The sequence below is a fragment of the Chinchilla lanigera genome, unplaced genomic scaffold (genome assembly GCF_000276665.1).
Source record: "Chinchilla lanigera isolate Chin_1 unplaced genomic scaffold, ChiLan1.0 scaffold00122, whole genome shotgun sequence".
Taxonomy (NCBI): domain Eukaryota; kingdom Metazoa; phylum Chordata; class Mammalia; order Rodentia; family Chinchillidae; genus Chinchilla; species Chinchilla lanigera.
In genome coordinates, this window is record NW_004955523.1 from 946,484 (window position 1) to 953,499 (window position 7,016).

The 7,016-nt window shown below is 49.0% G+C and overlaps 1 protein-coding gene across 1 annotated transcript in view; it reads left to right on the top strand.

Moving 5' to 3' along the window:
• Ltbp2 (latent transforming growth factor beta binding protein 2) overlaps window positions 1-7,016 on the top strand; it is a gene marked incomplete at its 5' end in the record, with an annotated part of 86,528 nt that overhangs the window by 27,264 nt on the left and 52,248 nt on the right.

Consider the following 7,016-nt stretch of genomic DNA (forward strand, 5'->3'; position numbering starts at 1 on the left):
CCTCGGTCTCTATCACCAGGCGGTCCTTCTCCAGGACAGTAATCACTTAGGAATGCCCGCCCATCCTGCCTAGACCTGCCTGAGGACCGTGAGGGTCTTAAGGTGCCTGTTGGCTCCTTTGGGTCCCCTCACCTTCACAGAGATGCTGGTCCCTTTGTCTAGTCTCCACTGGACTGAAGTGGGATAAAGGTCTTGCCATCCTTGGGCCCCAGGGCCTGGCATGTGGCCAACACTTTGTAGGTGCTTCTTCTTTTTGTTGTTGTTTTTTTTCTGTTGTTGTTGTTGTTTTCCAGTACCAGGAACTGAGCTCACAACCTTGTGCTTGCCAGGCAGGCACTGTGCCGCTGAGCTAAATCCCCAGCCCTGGTGCTTCTTGAATGACAGAAAGAGGGTGTTATTTCCCTGCCCTCAGATCTCTAATGCCTCTCCCTGACCTGCTCACACAGCCCAGACCTCTCGCCCAGTATTTCAGGCCTTCTGCTGTATGAGCCCAGACCTGTTCTTTCATCCCCGAAGCCCCAGTGTCCTCATCTGTAGGTGGGTTTAGGATGAAGTTAATCTGCTTTAGTAGCCTGGCTTCTGCACCTAGGTTCTGTAATACTTAGCAAGGTATAGAGCGCGTATCCGTTCTGTTCTGTCAACTGCAGCGGGGGTGGTGAGGAGCTAATCGGGTGGTGCGCAACACAATGCACATGACATGTGCTACTGGCACAGAGCTGAGCGCAGAGTAATTGTTCACTGATCCCCTGCCCCACTCCCCACCCGTACTTGCTGCCCCTCCTGCATCAGTAACTGCTATTATGGTGAGTAACCAACTTTTCAGGGCACCTTTCCCGTGCTTGCTTTTTGAGTATGCAGAGAAACACAACATGTGTCCTTACTTTCGCACAAAAGTTTATGTGTCCCACGTCAGGAGGCAGCACACTTCTCCCATAAATTTCCAGACTGTAAGTATTTCAGGCTTCCTCTCACACACGGCTCCTGTAACGAACTGCTCAGTGGCACCGTCAGAGAGCAAAAGCGGTCCTAGGCCATGACTGTGGCTGTGTCCCAATCAGACTCTATTCAGGGGAACTTAAATTTCAATTTTATTTCATTTTCTCTTGTCAATAAATATCTTTCTTTTGATTTTTTCCAACTATTTAAAAATGTAAAGATGATTGTTAGGTCACGGTCTGTGTAAGAACAGCGTGTAAGGGTGGGGTCTGGCTGTCGTTTTTTGCGTTCCGTCTGCTTCAGAGAGCGTTCCTTGCTGGTGTGAAGGAGCAGCTTCCGTCCCCACACCCCTGGCGCTCGCCTGCGGACGGATCCTCGTTTGTTTAACCCTCCACTGAAGGCATCTTGGCTGTTTCTGTTCTGTGCAAAATACTTAGCTATTTCCAACTAGTGCTGCTGTGGGTAACCTGTGTTCACGCACCCTTCTGCACATTGACGAGTGGTTTAGATCAGGCCCCTGGAGGGAGGACTTGGGTATATTTGATTTTGGGGGGCTTGTGTTAAGGGAGTGAGTCAAGCAAAGATGAAGTCTCTCAGAAATCAAGCGTTGAGCTGATTTTGAATGCAGCTGACAGTGTTGTCCCGCCTTGAGACAAGGGACTAGGGGCTTTGAACTCCCACTTCAGCAGCACTTGGCTGTGTGGTCATGGGGGTGGGAGAAGCTTTTCGGGTGACTCTCACTGCCAAGAGAAAAGCACAGTAACGCAGTTGCTGTGATGTTCCAGCTGCAAAGGTGGCCCAAGCAGCGCCCCACCACCGCAGGTAGAACTGCAGGGCCAAGGCATCCACGTGCTGTGCTGTGTGTAGACGTTGCCAGATCGCTGTTCAGAGAGTCACACCCATTGACGCTCCTGCCAGCAGCATCTGAGAGTGCCTGTCTCTGCAGTCTCAGCAAATGGATGTTATTGGACTCTTGAAGTTTTACCAGGCTGGTTAAACGTGCTACTCCAGAGTTTGCATTTGTACGTCTCTTGTAAGCAGAAGGGTTGAGCACATTTCTCTGTGTAAGAAACATTTGATGTTTTCCCCCTGTGAGCTTTGTTTATATCCTTTGCTGACTTTTCTTTTAGGGCCTCCGATTTTTCTGTTTCTGAGAGCTCTTTAGATAATATGGATGCTTGTCTTTGTTTGTGATACAGTTGCGCATGGTTCTTCCACCTGGTCATTTGTCTTATATGTTAAGATGGTTTTAGTCAAGCACAGGTTTCTGATCATAGATAAGTTTGATCAGGTACATGATACATAGAAGAGTTACCGTGATGCCGCCACCTGTGGGCACTAAATTGCTATTATTTTCTTTCTCTTCCCTCCTTTCCCTCCCGTGTTTTATTCAAATAGTGCCTTATTCTTCTTTAAATATAGCCTGTACTTTCCACCTCTGTGCATTTCTTACGTTATTTTTTTTAACCTGGGGATCTTCCTTCTCCTTGTTTTCAGCTCTTGAAGCTCTACCTGTCTATTAGGCAGCAGCTTGAAAGTTGCTTCCTTCCTGGAACTTTCTAGAATCTTTCTAGGACTCTATGGTTTTTCTTGCCTCTGCACCCCATACCTCTGTTTGCCCTTACTGTCCACCTTGGGTCCTCATTATTTACACACATTTACCATGCTTTTTCTGAGCCTCAGTTGTCATGTCTATAAAATGGATTTCCTGGGGAAAATATTTGTTTTGATTATAAAATAAATATGTGTGTTTCTCTTGATGCATATTTATTGCTTAAAATTCTGAAAGTATAGAAATTTATAATTTTAACACTGTAATTACACACAGGCACTCTCGTTCCCAAAGAATAGCCACTGTATACAGACCCTTCCAGACCTCTTTTGTGCCTGTATAAATATGTGTGGTGGTGGAGAGATATTTCACATAAACTTAGAATACAAAACTGGAGGCATCCTCTCCGTATTATTCTGCAGCTTACTTTTCTCGCTCACTGATGTGATGTGGGTAATATGATACGTTTAAAGCTCTTGGCTCCCTGCTCAATCAGTGGTAACGAGAACTGTCCTGTGAACTTGGAGTGATATTTTTAAAATTTTGTTTTAACAGCAAAGCTTCTGTTAAATCAAAGTAGTCTTTAGAAGTCCAAATTCTTGTATCTCTATAGATGAGACACCGTGATGCTGCCAGGTGGGAGTGGCAGTGGGTGGGTGGGTCACTGCTGGAAAGCCTTAGTGTGCGGGCCGGGGAATGGGCCACCCTGAGTGCTTATCTGAGTGGCCGCACTGTGGTACACGCTGTCCAGACAAGGTGGACCTGAAGTTCCCGGGTAGCTGGGATGGGCACTTTTTCTCCCTAAACTGGTTGAAAGAGTCCTGGAATTCTCAGGTGAGAACAGGACTTGGTGAATCCAGGAGCCCCCTCTGGCTAGGTGCTGGTCTTTGATGAACTTTTCATGATCCATGAAGAGAAAAGAAACTCAGTGTTGGTGGAGACTGAACTGTCCATGAAGTTAAACCTTTCAAATAGTTCTTTAAAAAATTTAAAAAAAACAACAAATAGTTCTTTTTTTGACATTGAAATGTCTTTTCTTTCATGCAGTTATGCTGGTAGTGAATACCGTGTGTGTGTGTGTGTGTGTGTGTGTGTGTGTGTGTGTGTGTTTTACCTACTGTATTAGCTTCCCCATTGATGGGATGCAATACCTGACACCCACTCCTTAATGGAGGGGGCGTTTGACTTGCTTTACAGGTTCGGAGGGTTCAGTCCATGGTCAGTAGGCTCAAGGCAGGGACACCCTGGCAGAAGGGCATGGAAGAGGAAGGTGCTTAGTTCAGGGCCGCTGAGAAACAGAACAGGGGAGCAGCACCAGGGGAAAGGCACCAAGGACCGGACACAGCCCCTAAAGTCGCACCTCCACGACGCACCCAGACGCACCCAGCGCTGCACTTACCAGTCTGTGAGGCGTTTCTTAACCCAGTCACGTTGGCAGTCGTGATTAACGGGCAGCCGTGTCTAGTAAGAAGTCGGCGACTTTATGGTAGCCCCCCAAGTTTGTTTCAAAATTACACTCAGCCATGAAACCCTAAAGTCTGCAGTGGCTGTTTTGGTCATTCGGGGCAGCTTCACCGAGAAATTCCCTGGAACAAGCACAGAGAGACGGCAGCGTCTGTGCTTGCGCTCTGAGTTTGGGCACTGCTGTGTCTTGGCGGAACAGCTGCGGGCCTTCCACGGCGATAGTCAGTGGGGCTCTGCCCAGGGGCCAGTGCCCGAGAAGGCGCCTTCTCCTCTGAGTCTCGCTTGCCTCTGCTGCCGCCACTTCACTGCCCTTGGTCAGGGGGCGTGGTGCTTCTTTGGGCCACCCTGGACCACACATGGTGCCAGATTCTTCTCTTTAGAAGAATAAAGAGAAGTCTCAGGTCCCATAACCTGAGACCAAGATGAGACACGGAAAGACTTGGCTAAGGGCTTTGGATTTGTTTAGGGGAAAAGAGTATAAAGAAAACACACAGCACATGATTGAGCTCACAAAGTACAGTTCAGTCTCTGCCCTCCCAGCTGCCTGTGCCCTGCCAGCTGGTGATGGCAGCAGCAGCCAGTTGGAGGTCACCAGGGAGCCCGAGCTGAGTCCAGAGCCTGCGTCCACACTGCCCTCTCTCCTTGCTGGCCCCTGCAGACTCGCAAGGGTCTCTACACTGAGAGCTCGGAGCTCTCAGTGTAGTCTGTAGGCCTGGAGGCCCCTCCTTCACTCTGCTACTCTCAGTAACAAGACTTTTTTATTTCTGCCATTTAACTCTTTTTTTTTTTTGGAGACATGATCTCCCTATGTAGCTCAGGCTGGCCTTGAACTTGCATCCATCGTCCTGCCTCAGCCTCCTGAGTACTGGGATTACAGGCGTGCGCCTCCACGCCGGCTGTGCCATTTAACTCTTAATTCTCCAACACAGCAGTAAGTGATGATGAATTGGGTTCAGAGGACTCTGGTTATTAAAAATGTGTTCATGGCAGATTAGACACTTGGCCCTTTGCATGTAAGAATGCTTAGTTAGCAGGGACAAGGCATTTTTGTTGTCTTTTTTTTTTTTTTTTTAATGGTTTTATTTTGTAGATGAAGAAGAAAGAATTTTAAGTGACCCAGTCACATTGTTGTAGGTGGCTCGGTGTGTGTAGGTGTGTGTGTGTGGGGGGCGGGGTGGCGTCCAAACTCTAGCTGACCCTTTTGTGTCCTTTGGCAGTTTTAAATTCTGGCGCACTGTACTTTTCAACTTGTAACTACTTACTTGTATTTGAAAAAGAAAGTGCGTGGCCTCCCTCTTCTCGCAGTACTCTCGGTCGCCTAGCAGGGCAGCATAGGCGGTTCCCTGTCTCACTGATGGGAAACTGGGGGCTCAGGAGCTCAGTGACTGGCTGAAGGCCGCACTGCTGGGAAGAAGCAGAACCGACACCCCTTCTTGTCTAAATCTCATCCTCTCTCCTCTGGCAGCCAGGTCCTCCCTCCAGCAAGGGAAGCCACGGTTAGTTTGATTGCTTTTCTTCTCTGTGAGGCTGACCAGCCGGCCCCTAAGGACTTATACTTGGGAATTTCATGCCATTCTCATCCAGTTCCAGTTAGAGGAACAAGTGACAGCAGCAAAAGCCTAGCGGTGACGGGTCACCAAGAAAGAGCTTGTTGAGTTTCCATCGTGACCACAAAGAGGGTTCTCTGTCTGGGTCCAGTTAAGAAACGTGGCACGTGGCTTAGGCAGATCATGAGCTATCCCTTTCACCCCTGAGGAACTTTGTGGTGCTGGCGTTAACTTGAGCTGGAGCACCAGCCTGGTGGCCCGGGAGAAGGCTTTCTGCAGTGTACAAGCTCCTCAGCCTCTCCCTCGGGCGCTGTCGTGGAAGCCGTGGGGAGGACTTTGCTTTCTCAGTGGTGGGTTGTGCTGACCTTCTCTTGGGAAGGAGGAGCAGGTATCTGCGGTTTGGGCTCCAAACTCGAGCCCATTTAGTGCATAGAACCTCCGTGATGGTTGGCAGGACCGCTCTCCTGCTCCAGCCCCCAAGCTTGGGCAGCAGGGGAAGGTGAGGGTTTGCTGCAGGTAGTCCAGGAGTGAAGGTCAGCACCGAAGTTCACAGGAGCCAATCCCAGGCCCTCAGGGTCGGGAAGCATAACGGTGCAGGGGTGGGTACTGGGTGGAAGGTTGGCTTCTGACGTTGACTTCTGCAGAAAAGAATCGGAAGGAGCTTGCTTGTGGCCTGGGCACCTGGGGTCAACCTGACATGGCCATGAGGAAGAGAGGAAACCCAAGACTGTCCCAGTAGGGCAAGGAATCCAGCTGGGAGTCTGGGGAAGGGACCCAGCAGGAGCAGGAACACCGCTGAGGTCTGGGCTGGTTTGTCAGGTGGCACAGAACACAGCTTTGGAGTCGGGCTGCCCTGGTTGGCATCTGGGTGCCCCAGCGTAGCTGTTGTGTAACCTTGGGCAAGTTCTTAACCCTGCTTAGCTTCTCAGACTTTCAAGAGTCCTCCTGCCTCAGCCTCCCGAGTGCTGGGATTACAGGCACGTGTCACCACACTGGCTAAGGAATATTTTAACGGAAGAAAAAAACTCCTGTGTGTAAGAATGTCCACAGTTAAAAATGAAAAACAGAATATGAATAAGTTGTGATTCATCTGCAGATCGATGGTCACAGGACAGTGAAAACGATAAGCAGGAAAAGATGTGGAATCATAAAGTGTGATTTGATGTTAAGTAACAGATTAGAATTTAAATTTTACCAGTAGGTATCACTTGCAAAGGCTGAAAGGAGACAGACAAAAGTATTTGCTGTGCTGAGGGGAAGATGAAATCATTTTCCTTGAATATTGTTCTTATATTATTTTTTACAACAAAAATAAATGGAACGGAGATTCTAGGCTCTGCCCCACAGGTAATCAAGTTGTATTAAGTGGCAGAGCCGGGCGTGGTGGCGCACGCCTGTAATCCCAGCACTCCGGAGGCTGAGGCAGGAGGACCGCTGCGAGTTTGAGACCAGCCTGGGCTACAAAGTGAGCTCAAGGCCAGCCTGAACTGCATAGTGAGACCCTGTCTCAAAAAGAC